Raw genomic sequence first — 13,919 nt, forward strand, 5'->3', positions numbered from 1 at the left:
AATTACCTCTTGCGTCCTACATACAACAGTCCTGTTAACACACCCTGCAATCATATTAGACTTTTAGACAGCTGCATCACATTGACAACTCACATTCAGATCCTTTTCAGCAGTACTACCCCCTCGAGAGTTATTCCCCAGCTTGTAGTTGTGTATTTGATGTTTTCCTTCCTAAATGAAATACTTTGCACTTGTCTTTATTGAATTTCATCTTGTTGAATTCAGACCAATTCTCCAATTTGTCAGGGACATTTTGGATTTTAAACCTGTCATCTAAAGTGCTTACAACCCCTCCAACTGTAATGTCATCTGCAGATTTTATAAACATACTCTCTATTCCATTATCCAAGTCCACTAATGAAAATATTGAAGAGTACCAAACCTAGGACTAACCCCTGCAGGACCCCACTAGATACATCCTCTGAATTTGTCAGAATACCATTGATAACTATTTTTTGGGCTTTCAATCAGTTGTGTACCCACCTTATAGTAAATTCTTCTATACCATTTTTCTCTAGTTTGCTTATGAAAATGGCATGCAGAACTGTGTCAAACGCCTTACTAAAATCAAGGTATATCAAATCTACTGCTTCCCCACCATCCGTTAGCTCAGTAATCCCATCAAAGAAGGAAATTAAATTGTGTGACAAAGTTCCTCCTCTGCCTTGGTGGGTCTTGCACTTATTGGCAGATTTGCTCGCCTCAGAGATTCACAGCAGCCCTCAGTTTGGCTGTTTTCATGAATCCACAGTCCAGGTCAACTTGTCCTGTGTCTGATCAGGAATTGGGAGGTTTGGGGGGGGGGAAACCGGGCCTGCCCTCTACTCCAAGTTCCAGCCCAGGGCCCTGTGGAATGCAGCTGTCTAGAGTGCCTCCTGGAACAGCTGTGCGACAGCTGCAACTCCCTGGGCTACTTCCCCATGGCCTCCTCCCAACACCTTCTTTATCATCACCATAGGACCTTCCTCCTGGTGTCTGATAATGCTTGTACACCTTCTCACTCTCAGCTCCTAATGCCTCTTGCTCCCAGCTTCTCACACGTGCACCACAAACTGAAGTGAGCTCCTTTTAAACCCAGGTGCCCTGATTAGCCTGCCTTAATTGATTCCAGAAAGTTCCTGATTATTCTGGAATCTTCCCTGCTCCCTTACCCGGGGAAAAGGGACCTCCTTCGCTTGCTGCTACTCTATTCACTTTCTATTCTCTCCTAAAGCCCCCTGGCCTGGATTTTTCTTACTTTTTGACCCTGCCTTAGTTCCCCTCCCCCCCCGACCGGGCCAGATGCTTTTTCTTCGTTTTGGTTTTTTTTTTGCTGTTTTTCTTAGCTGCCGTTCGAGCGCTGGTCGGTTGTCAGCTTGCTGCCAGCCCCCCCTCCCCCACGCCTGCTCTCGGACGCCGCTTTTGTTCCAGCTGAAACCCCCGGAGGAGGAGGGAGGACTGCCGACCCGCTACCCGGAGGAGGGGAGTGGAAGCCCCCAGACCCAGCCGTTTTGCTGTTGTTTCTAAACCCGTACCAAGCTAGGAAGATTCTTCTTATCTCTGCAACATTCTTGGCCTGCTGAAAGCCTCATTACAAAGCCGGAAGAGAAGATAGCCAACAGAAAAAATCACCCAGGGAAGCTACGAACCACCGTGGAGGGGACCGTAAGACTGAGTAATTTTTGAATTGTATTCTCGTGTGGGGGGAGTTTGATTGTGTTTTAATTGCATTCGTAGGGGCACGGGGTGTGGCACGGAGCTGCCCCCCGATCCATCGGTGCCCCCCCCAACACTACTGCAACCGTCACAGCCCCTCCGCCATCCGCCCCTGCTGGCAACTTGCCATCTGCCTTTGAATTCAGCTATTTGCTTTGAATTTTGCCGTTTCGGACCAAACACAATAGCCGACCAAACGAGACTCTTTGGACAAACGTGCGTGGGTCCACGTCCCATTCCCCCCCCCCCCCCCCCCCGGACTGTTTATCTCACAGATTGCCCCTATTACCAGACCCCAACTCCTGTTTTCCGCCCCCGTCCAGTCCGACCCAGTTGGCAACCCCCCCACCCTCCCCCGCCTGCAGCCCAGCAGGGAGGAGTGGTTAATTTGCTTCCCCCTCCCCCCTCTGGTGTCTCCCCGTCTCTCCCTGCTCACAATGGCGGGGAATGAGAGGGGTGAGGCCCCTCTAACAACCTCAGTTGCCCCTCCCCCACCTACCCCCCTGCCCAACCCCCCAGCCCTCCCCCCCACCACTGCTGTCAAAACATCTGCCACCGCCCCCGCTGGGGCATCGGCAGCAGGAGGCTCCCGGGCAATTACTGCCGCTACAGCGTCCACCGCCGCCCCCAGATTCTAGGAAACCCACCCCAGTTGGCCGGAAAGGCCAGGGTGTGAAGAAAGGAAAGGGCCCCGCTAAAACCACAAGGCCCTCCATGGCAGGGGCTGCCCCCACCGCTGTGGCCTCATCATCGACCATGGCATCCCTCCCCGCTGTTCCCTCCACCAGCTCTGCGAGTGTCCCTCCCCTGGCCCCCAAGACGTATGCCCAGGCGGTGGCACCCCCCCCACCTGCCACCTCGTCATCTCGCCCACCCACCGCCTCCGCTACCATCATTAGCGGTCAGGGCCCCTTCCACACCATGACCAGGAAGCACGGCATCCGTTGCCTCCTGGTGCCCACCTCGCCCCACGTGGAGACATATGTGCAGGCGTTAAAGAGGGTGGTAGGACCCACGGCTATCGTGGCGGCCTCCAAAATGTACGGGAAGGTCGTCTTTTTCTTAGCATCGGAGGCTGCCGCCCAGGAGGCAGTGGAGAAGGGCCTGGCGGTGGGGGGAGTGTTTGTCCCCCTGGAGCCGCTAGAGGACCAGGGCGTTCGCCTAGTCCTCACCTCCATCCCTCCCTTTCTACCCAATGCCGCCCTGTTACCTGCTCTCTCCACCCTGGGGAAACTTGTTTCTGTCATCAGCCCTCTCCTGTTGGGCTGCAAGGACCCCACCCTCCATCACGTCCTCTCTTTCCGCCGGCAAGTGCAGCTTCTACTGCCGGCGGCGGTGCGTGACGGAGAGGTGCTCGAGGGGTCCTTCCTAGTCCCCTACCAGGGAGCCCGCTATCAGGTCTTTTACTCCACGGGAGAAGCCTGGTGCTATCTCTGCCGCTCAGCGGGGCATGTCCGAAGAGACTGCCCTTTGACCCAGCGGGGAGGGGCACCCGAGACCAGGCAGGACGTCGGCTCCGTCATTGCCGACGCCCCTGGCCACCCGGCACCTGAAACCACCTCTCCTTCTGCTCGATCCACCGCTGCTCCCGTCCGGGCCCAAGAGACACCTTCCCTACAACGCCCAGACGAGCAAGGGAGTCCCACCCTTGCTATCAACAATCCAGCAGAGCCTATGGAGGAGGGTGCAGCAAAGATATCACCGGGTATAGGAGAGGGCCCGCCCCAAGGAGAACCCCCCGCCCCCTTGCTGCCTCACCGTTACCCCCCCCCCCCGAACCATCACCTCTGCCCCCCGACATGACCCCTGCTAATCAACCCCCAGACGACGCTATGGAGGGCTGGACCCTAGTCCAGGGGAAGCGAGGCAAGCGGAAGGCTTGAGCTCCGCTGCACCCATCCGATGTGGAGGCCCCCTGGAAGACCAGGAAGGGAGGCACTGATACTGAGCTTTCCACTATGCCCACGAGTCAGATCCATCCGCCGGTGTCGGGAGGGGAAGATAGAATGGCATTGGAAGGTAGAATCTCCCCTCCACGGAGACCCTCCCCTCCGAGACCCAGGGAAAAGCCCCTTCTACCCGGATATCACCCGAACCCCCTGCGAACTCCGAAGCGACCGTCGAGGCGGGCCCCAGAGGAGAGGCCCCCGGGGTAGCAGAAGACGACCTCTCCTCCATGTATGAGGAGATTGAGGCCCTAGGTTTGACTCCGGTCACGCAGGGAGAGGATGATCTACTGCTGGCTGGCCTCGTTCTGGGCAACCTCACCCCGGTCCCCCTTTCCTCATGCTCCCTCCCCCTAACTGCCTTCCCGGGCGGGCACCCTACAGAAGGTGGTCCACCACCTGATGCCATGGCCGCCAAATCCACCACAGAGCCTGCGTCTAGCATCACTGGGAGCCCCCTCTCCTACCCCTCAACCCTCGAATCTGCTCAGCAGGCACCACTTTTCAGCTGCTTGTCTCCCGAAGCCCACCGCCTTGCCTCTGCCCCCGCCCCCACCCTTGTCCCTGCCCAATCCACCTCCTCCTGCGATGCTACTGCCACCCCTGGGGTTATTTCTTTCCCGTTTTTTGCGGATTACCCCCCAGGGAGCAAACCTTCACATTTTCCTGCCATGACCCATTAGGAGCTGCAATTTTCCCTCCGCCATCCCCTTCTATCCCAAGGTGTGAGATGGACCTAATAACTTTAGCCTGTCAGATGCCCCGTCGGTGGTCCGCACCCTGCCTGCCCGCCTTAGCGGACCACGAGGCTGCATCAAGAGCCTCACCAGGGAACAACCCGGAAGTCGCAACCCCACCCCCCCATGAGCTGCAATATGCATTGCGGAAGTTTTTAGAAAACATCCGTGGTGCCCGCAACGGTACAGCTGGCTCTCCAGCTATGGGGGGACTTTGATCAACTCCTCCAGGCCACAAGGGCCCTTATAAAGGAGGGTAGAGGGCAAGGAAGGCACGGTGCTGCGGCCTACGGGTGGGCCCGCAGCTTCCGTAATGATTTACTCACTTATGGCATGGGTCACAGATTGTTGCACGACCCGTCTGGGGCTGCGAACCCCCCCACCAATAAGGAACCCCCACCACCCCAGCCCTCTGCATGACGCCCCTCATTATTGCAATCTTGAACACCAGGGGCTGTAGGATGGCTCTCCGCAGGTCCCAGGTACTCTCTTACCTTCGGGAAGGGGGGTACTCTGTAGTTTTCCTGCAGGAGACCCATACGGATCCGACCGCCGAGGACAGCTGGCGGCTGGAGTGGGGGGACGGGATCTACCTTAGCCACTTCACGATGTGGCAAGCTGGAGTGGCGACCCTGTTCTTCCCCAACCTACGGCCCGAGGTGCTAGGGGTCACTGAGGCCGTGCCGGGCCATCTGCTGCATCTCCGAGTCCGTATGGAGGGGCTCGTGGTCAACCTCGTTAACATCTATGCCCCGAAAACGAGCCCGAAGCAGTTGCAATTCTATCAGCGGGTATCCAACTTCCTTGGCACCCTAGATTCTCACGAGTGCCCAGTCGTGGGAGGGGACTTTAACACCACGCTCGAGGAACGGGACCGCTCAGGGGCCGAGCTGAGCCCGGCCGCTGCGAACAATCTCCGAGAAATAGTTGAATATCACTCCCTAGTAGACGTCTGGCATGACCACCACCAGATGATGCTTCCACGTTCACCTTTGTTCGGGTGGAGGCCCATCGGTCACACCACTCTCGTTTGGACCATATTTATTTATCCCTTTTCCATCTTTCACAAGCCCACTCCTCCAACATTCGGCCGGCCCCATTTTCCGACCATCATCTAGCCACCATAACAGCCTCCCTCCGTGCAGAGAGGCCGGAGCCGGCTTATTGGCACTTTAACAACAGGCTTTTGGAGGATGAGGGCTTTGTGACGTCCTTCCGGGAGTTTTGGCTGGCCTGGCGAGAGCAGCGGCGTGCCTTTCCCTCAGCGTGGCGATGGTGGGATCTAGGGAAGGTGCGCGCCAAGCTCTTCTGCCGTGACTACACCCGGGGCACCAGCCGACGGAGAAATGCAGCGATAGAGCAGTTGGAACGGGAGGTCTTAGAGATGGAGAGGCATCTGGCCGCCAGCCCCGAGGACCCGTTCCTCTGCGGAGCGTGCTGGGAGAAGTGGGAGGAGCTCCGGGCCCTCGAGGACCATCGGGCCCGAGGTGCCTTTGTTCTATCCCGCATCCGCCTCCTTCGGGAGATGGATCGCGGCTCCTGTTCCTTCTATGCTCTGGAGAAAACGAGGTGGGCCAAGAAACACGTCACCTGCCTTCTAGCAGAAGACGGCGCCCCCCTCATGGATCCAATGGAGATGTATGGGAGAGCCCGTGACTTATACACAAGCCTTTTCTCCCCGGATCCAACCGATCCTGGCGCTTGCAGGGTGCTCTGGGAGGAACTCCCCAAGGTCAGCGTGGGTGACTGAGACCGGCTAGAGCTGCCTCTCACCCTGGCCAAGTTCTCGGAAGCCCTCTGTCGCATGCCCACCAATAAATCTCCGGGCATGGACGGGCTGACCGTGGAGTTCTACCGCGCGTTCTGGGACATCCTTGGCCCAGACCTAGCCACTGTCTGGGCTGAGTCTTTGCAGGGCGGGATCCTCCCTCTTTCGTACAGGCGGGCAGTGCTCGCCTTGTTGCCGAAGAAGGGGGACCTCCGCGATTTACAAAACTTGCGTCCCGTCTCACTCCTTAGCACGGACTACAAAATCGTAGCAAAAGCAATCTCGCTGTGGCTAGGGTCCGTGATGGCGGACGTGATCCACCCAGACCAGACCTATACAGTCCCGGGTCGCAGCATTTTTGACAACCTATTTCTAGTCCGAGACCTTTTGGAACTCGGGCGTAGAGACGGTCTGTCGTTTGCCCTCCTGTCTCTCGATCAGGAGAAGGCGTTCGATAGAGCAGACCATGAGTACTTCCTGAGCACTCTGTAGGCGTTTGGACTCAGACCTCAGTTTGTGAGTTTTCTCTGGGTGCTGTACGCCTCCGCAGAGTGTTTGGTTAGGCTCAACTGGACCCTGACCTCGCCGGTCAGCTTCGGGCGAGGAGTGCGGCAGGGGTGCCCCCTCTCGGGCCATCTGTACGCTCTGGCAATCAAGCCCTTCCTCTGTCTCCTCTGCAGGAGGTTGACAGGGTTGGTCCTGCGGGAGCCAGAGCTGCAGCTGGTCCTGTCGGCGTACGCCGATGACGTGCTCCTCGTGGTCCAGGACCCGGGCGACTTGGCACGGGTGGAGGCTTGCCAGGCCATCTATTCAGCAGCCTCCTCTGCCCGAGTCAACTGGGTCAAGAGCTCTGGCTTGGCAGTGGGGGACTGGCGGCAGGTGAGCTCCCTCCCACCCGCGCTTCAGACCATCCGGTGGAGTGCAGGTCCACTGCTCTAGCTAGGTGTTTACGTTTCTGCCACGCGCCCTTCCCCGCCGGAGAACTGGCAAAATTTAGAGGGCGGGGTGATAGAGCAGCTCCGGAAATGGATGAGGCTACTCCAATGTCTCTCCCTCCGAGGGAGAGCACTGGTGCTTAACCAACTAGTCCTGTCCACGCTCTGGTATCGGCTCAACACCCTGGTCCTGGCCCCGGTTTTCCTGACCAACCTCCTGACATCAATTCTAGAGTTCTTTTGGTCAGGAATGCACTGGGCCCCTGTTGGGGTTCTTCATCTATTCCTGAAGGAAGGAGGGCAGGGCCTGAAGTGTCTGCACACTCAGGTCTGTGTCTTCCACCTCCAGGCCCTGCAGAGGCTCCTTTATAGTGCAGGTAGTTTGACGTGGAGCATACTGGTGCACGCCTTCCTGTGCTGTTTCCAAGGGCTCCGATACGACTGGCAGCTCTTTTATCTCCATCCGAGACGTTTTCCGCGAGACCTCTCCGGGCTGCCAGTCTTCTACCAGGACCTCCTCCAGACCGAGAAACTGTTTTCAACGACCAGGTCCGTGGCGGCCACCAAGGGGGCAAATCTCCTCATGGAGCCCCTGCTACACAACCCCCAGCTCCGTGTGCAGGTGGCGGAGTCCCGCTCGGTGCACCAGAATTTGGTCCTGGCGGAAGTCACGAGAGTCGGAGACCTCCTGGACTACGACCGGGGAGACTGGCTGGATCCCCTGACGCTCGCCCAGCGCATGGGGCTCTCCAGACCTCGTACACCCCGGCACGTACTTCAGGAGGTGAAGGCTGCCTTGACGCCCGCTGCTCGGGCTTATCTCAACCGAGCCCTGCGCGAGGGCGCACCCCGCCCACCCTCTACCCCAGGCCCGCCAGACCTTTCAATTGGGCCCCTACCCCGTAGATCCCAACAAACCCCTCACCCTTTCACTGTGAGCCGGCTGCACGAACTGCAGACGGTCAGCTTCCAAACAGCGCCAAGGAAACATCTATATACACTCACACTTCACACCCTTCACGCCCACACCCTGGTGTCCTGCCCCGATACAAAGTGGCGGGACCTGCTGCCACCTTTGGAGGGTGAGCAGCGCTGGTGGCCAGCCTGTATTCCACTTTGGTCCCAAGGCCCATCGGGGACATTAGTTGGCGGCTCCTTCATGGAGCTGTGAGCACGGGCATGTTTTTGACATGGTTTACCCCCATCCCGGATACTTGCCCTTTTTGCAACATGAGGGAAACCCTGGCACACGTATATTTAGAGTGTGCCAGGCTGCAGCCCCTTTTCCGACTCCTCACGAATATTTTATTATCCTTTTGGATACACTTTTCCCCTCACCTTTTTATTTACACAGTCCCCATCCGTGGCCCCACAAAGTCGCAGGATCTCCTGGTTAACCTCCTCCTAGCCCTAGCTAAAACAGCCATTTATAAAACCAGAGAGGGGAGGCTGGCCAATGAAGCGTCCTGCGACTGTAGGGCCATTTTCTGATCTTCAGTGCATTCACATATCCGGGCAGAGTTCCTCTTGGCGGCGTCCACCGACTCCCTTGACACCTTCGAGGAGCAGTGGGTGCTGTCTGGGGTTCTCTGCTCGGTGACCCCGTCCGGTTCCCTCCGTCTGACCCTTTGATTGAGGGGAAGAGCAAGAGGCCCCAGCCCCAGCCGTTGCCGCTGTGGATACCATCATCACTGTCACCTAGGAGGGGTCCTATCACACGTGAGTGTACGTCTCCCCCACCCCGAAACCGCCCACCCCGCAGCCATGCCATCTTGTCGAGCACTCTCAGGAGAGGAATAATCGGTGACACTGGGCGTGGCACTAAGTAACTCGAGGGGGTGGAAGACCATGAGTGTCGAGGAAGCCAACATATGGGCCCAGGCTAGCCTGAACACTTCTCCCTCCTGAAGGCTACTGTGTTATACCTTGTGTTTGCTTTTGTTTTGTTGCATAGTTTTGCTTGATCCTTTTTGGTGATTTCTTTGTAAGTGTTACACAAATAAAATTCTTTTCTGCTTCAAAAAAAAAAAAAAATCACTCTCCTGTAGCCATCTGGCCCGACCCTGTCACAGTTGGTACTAAGTAGGTTAAGGTCTCTGTAAACTAAACCCCAACCTTGTTTAAAATTGTTTACTGCAGGACCGTGATTGCATTATGTTAAGACCTTTGGCCCATGTATTCCATCTAAATGAATTCAGCACTAGCTAGTTGGATTACTAAATAATATGTCAACAGACCAAAAACTTCAATTTTATAAAGTCACATCAATACTATGACATTTTTGATTGACTAGATCTTGGTAGAAACTTGGGAGGTAAAGGAATTGATACCTATTAGCTGATGTACTTTCTAAGTGGGATTGTACTCTACCCCTGTTGTTGTACCATTGCTTAGAATGTTCAAGCCTCCTACCTTTATGGATCTCTGAATACCACCATGGGGATGTGTGAGCATTTGTGTGCGCACACACACACTGCTGTCTCTTAAATCTCTCTCAAATATTTAAGCAATAGTTGTATGATGCGACTGGATTCCATTTTTAATCAGAAATACACGAATGCTCCCATTATAAAAATCCTTCCAATTAAGATATTTAAAAATTCAGATTTAACTGCACAGTATTAAATTATAGCTATATATTTTGTGATAAATGTTTAGAACTGAGTGAGATCTTCATGAGGCATCGTTTGACCATAAAGGGAACTAGCTGCATAGCCATTACCACAAACTGTCCTGAAAATGTATGTTCTAAAGTAAGAAACTTGGGTTTGATATGGAAGATTATTTTAATGGGGTATGGGAGGGTAACTTTACTTGCTACAATATTAGCAAAGTCCATATTGTCTGTTTATTTTTTACTACTAAAATACATGGTCTACAATCTGTTAAATATTGGTATGATCTGACGTTACAATATTGACATTGTTCTTGACTTTCATTGTCTTACAGTGGACGGTCTGGATAATTATAGTTAGAAAGTCTCTTGCCTCTTGACTGGTTGATGTGATTATATGACTCATGTTCAGTTACAAACATATCTAAAATTAAGTCCTTGAGCTTAACTAATCTCAATTCGGCATTGCTGACAATTCACCTCTTTCCCAGTTGTATCTTGGCAGTTTATTCCTATCCATCAATTAAAATAGTTGGAATGCACTTTACTCAGATTGCTAGAAAAGTATTATCACTAAAGTAAAACTCATTTAGAACACATCACATTGCTTTAGGTTTCATGTGTCTGTAACCCCTTGGGGTTTAGAGAGCATGGCCCCTTTAAATATTTTTCCTATTGGGGAGGGGGAGCAGTGAGAGAAAGGAGGGAAACTTGGGGGTGTGGCTCTGGAGCCCCAGGAGAGAAGGGCGGCAGCAGGCAGGCCCTGGACAAAGTGAAGGGGAGAGAACCTGCCTGAAGCCTGGGAAGGACAGGGAGGCTGATCGGGAACACCCCAGGACGACAGCCAGGAGGAGTACGGTACCAGGGAGGAATTGCCCAAGAAGGACAGGATCCAGTATCACTGCTGCCCAAAGCTGCATGGGGCTGTGAGTACTGGGGCTTGGGACTCTACACTGGGAATAAGGAGGGGGGCTGCTAGTTAGTTAAGTGGGGAGGTTGTCGCTCTGTGTGGCTTTGCAGAGAGCAGCAGAAGAGGGCACCGGAGGGGCTTTTGGGGAAAGTTCACTGCCGCCGAAGCCGACCGGGAGCACCCAAGACTCAGGACTGGACTGGAACTTTGCTCAGGCCTCCTGAACTCTGTGCGCAGACACATTCCTCAGTGTCTGCCCTTTCAGACTGTGCTACCACTGGGCCCGTGGGGCCTTGGTTTGGATGGAACCCTGTTCTACTGCTCCCCCTACATTTCCCCTTGTTGTTTTTCTCCTCTCATCCCTCTGTAAATAAATATCTCCCTTTGCTATATCCATTGTACTTTTCCTGTGGGGGTGCGTGTTCACTCTGCGGGGGGGTGGGGGGCGGTTTGGAACAGGTGCCCCTGGGGTGGAGGGAATTTTTCCTGCTGCGTTCCTGCGTGCACTGTCTCTTGGCCAGAGCTGCTTGCAGAGCAGACTCCATCTTGGCTGTGAGGGCGCTAAAGTTACATGTCTATAACTTGGATAATTTATTATTTCAAAAATCTAGGGCATAGGGGCACAGGTGAAGCCCTTGGAGATCAATGGAAAGTTTACCATTGACTTTGGGGGCTTTGAATCAGGCCCATTGGAACACCGTTAATGTTATTTAAACAACAATCGGGAATGATTACTGAAATCGGTGTCTGGACATTTATTTTTTAGGAAATAGGATTCCTTAGCTTTGAGTCCCTTGTATTGATAAAAAGAGTAATTTTGATTTAAAATATTTAGATCACTTTTCTTTATCTGTACAAGCTCATCTGTTTTGGTTAGCCACTTCTTCTTTCCAAGGATATAATACAGAAGCAACATTTTATCGTCTTTCCATCTCTCAAAATAAAAATGACTTTTTTTCCATCAGGCCCATCTAATCTTCACCCCAGTTTTGCATCACAGTCGCCTGCAAAACTCCACTTCTCAGAATGCCTCATGCTGCCATTTCCACAAGTAGCTGGCAGAAGTCTCATTCCTGACTGTTTCATGGTTGGGAGTTTCTTTTAACAGGTTATGCCACTCTGGAAACAATTGGAATATTTCCCTTAGAAGTGGTTTTGAATGCTCAGTTTCTCTTTGCTGTTTTCCCAGACTTTCTTCAAAGGTTTTGTGCCTTTCTCATTAAATGTGCCTGTTCTGGAGGTCAAACATACTGGCAAGCACAGCTGCAGAGTAGTTCCTAGTTCCTTTCTTCTGCACTCTTTATTCTCCCTTTTGTCATTCTCCTGATTATGTTTACCCGCTCGTCAAATGCCATTGCAACTTGCTTAACACTCTCCAGCCGAGGTTTGCCATTGTGTTTTATTTCAGTCCATTTTTCCCAACTATTCCCTCAGATAGGAAATGGTCCCACAGTTTGTTCATCTTATTTCCTTAAACAAACATTACAATTTCCTTGTTTATTCTTCAAACTCCTCTCATCACAACACAAGTAGTCTCATTTGATTTCAGTAGGGTTTATGAGTAAGGCTACGATTTTTGTCATGGATTTTTTTTTTTTTTAGTAAAAGTCACAGACAGGTCAGGGGCAATAAAGAAAACTTCATGGAAGCCGTGACTTGTCCCTGATTTTTACTAAAAATATCTGTGACAAAATGGGGATCTGTGGGTGCCCACACCACCTGCAGTGGGGCAGCTGCGCAGGGGCTAGGAGCTGCGGGGGCCCCTACCATGGGTTGGGTGTTGGAACTCCTCCCCTCCGTACCCACAGCTCTAGGAGTGCCTGCCACAGCCAGAAGCTCAGGGGCTGCCGCACCACTTTTGGGGGCTGGGAGCATGGGGCCAGGGGTGAATGTAAGTTAGAGGATTTACCGGTATGCTGGAGTCCTGAGCAAGGGGCGTGGCCTCAACTGGATGAGGCGTGGCCTCAAGTGGAAGAGGCAGGGCCTTAAATCCCTGGGCCCTTTAAATCTTGATTTAAAGGGCCAGGGCTCCAGCTGCGGTAGTGGCAGCTGGGAGCCTGGGGCCCTTTAAATCACCCCCGAGCTACCAGCTGCAGAGGCAGCTGGGAGCCCCAGGGGTCAGGGGCGATTTAAAGAGCCCAGGGCTCCAGCTGCCGCTACTGCAGCGGAGCCCCAGGCCCTTTAAATCACTGAGGAGCCCTGGGGGCTCCCGGCTGCCATCGCTACCCCGGGGCTCTGGGCTCCGGCAGAGCTTTAAAGGGCCTGGGGCTCCGCAGTGGTAGCAGCTGCCGGAGCCCCGAGCCCTTTAAATCCCCACCTGAGCCCTGCTGCCCGAGCCCTGGGGTAGCGGTGGCTGGGCTCCACCGGGGATTTAAAGGGCCCCGGGGCTCCAGCTGCTGCTACTGCCCCGGCCCTTTAAATGCCCGCCAGACCCCCACTGCCGCTACCCCAGGGCTTTGGGAGCAGGGCTCCAGCGGGGATTTAAAGGGCCAGGGCAGTAGGGGTGGCTGGAGCTCTGGGGCTCTTTAAATCCCCGCTGGAGCCCTCCCCCACCCTACCCCAGGGCTCGGCAGCAGGGCTCAGGCGGGGATTTAAAGGGCTTGGGGCTCCACCCACTGCTACTGCCCTGGGGCCCTTTAAATCCCCTCCAGAGCCTCACCGCCGCTACCCCAGGGCGTCAGCAGCAGGGCTCAGGCCGGGATTTAAAGGGCCCCGGGGGAGGGGTAGCAGCAGCTGGAGCTCTGGGGCCCTTTAAATCCCCGCCAGAGCCCCACCGCCGCTACCCCAGGGCTTTAAATTGCCCTCTCTGAAAGTCGCTCCTGGTACAGCGCACCCGCTCTTACCGGTACACCGTACCAGGGCGTACCGGCTTACTTTCGCCTCTGCATGGGGCGTTCCCCTGTGGGGGCCAGGTTCTGCGGAGTTCCCCCACCACCTGCAGCGGCTTGGAGCTCGGGGGGCCGCCAGAGGCAGCAGGGATACACTGCAGCTTCCTGCTCCCACAGGTGCGGGGGGGACCCTGCAGCTCCCCACCACTGTAGGCTGAAGTCATGGAAGTCACGGATTCAGTGACTTCCATGACCTCCATGACTAAATTGTAGCCTTATTTATGAGTAAGGAAAGCAGGGTGTGGCATGAGGTGTCATCTTCAAAGCCTGTTTGGGAGCATTTAAATACTAATGTGTATCTATCTCCCCCTGCCCTCAAGGTTTCCTTTTAAAAAAAATGGCAGGGTAGATGCTGGGCATTAAAAGCCAAAATATATATTCATGTGATGTTAAGGTTACATATTTAGACACAAGATAGAGAACGTA

General features: G+C 54.3%; 1 long non-coding RNA gene across 3 annotated transcripts in view; it reads left to right on the forward strand.

Annotated features, from left to right (window-relative positions):
- Positions 1 to 1,417: 1,417 nt before the first annotated feature.
- Positions 1,418 to 13,919, forward strand: part of LOC125634751 (uncharacterized) — a 52,398-nt gene continuing 39,896 nt past the window's right edge. Inside the window, exon 1 of one of the 3 annotated variants that reach the window (XR_012667429.1) lies at positions 1,418 to 1,654. This is a non-coding gene — a long non-coding RNA (uncharacterized LOC125634751). Of the gene's footprint in view, positions 1,655 to 10,443; positions 10,622 to 13,919 lie in introns of those variants that run through there. The other 2 variants (XR_012667430.1, XR_007356043.2) reach the window with 2 other exon arrangements.

This window comes from Caretta caretta, chromosome 3, assembly GCF_965140235.1.
Source record: "Caretta caretta isolate rCarCar2 chromosome 3, rCarCar1.hap1, whole genome shotgun sequence".
Taxonomy (NCBI): Eukaryota; Metazoa; Chordata; order Testudines; family Cheloniidae; genus Caretta; species Caretta caretta.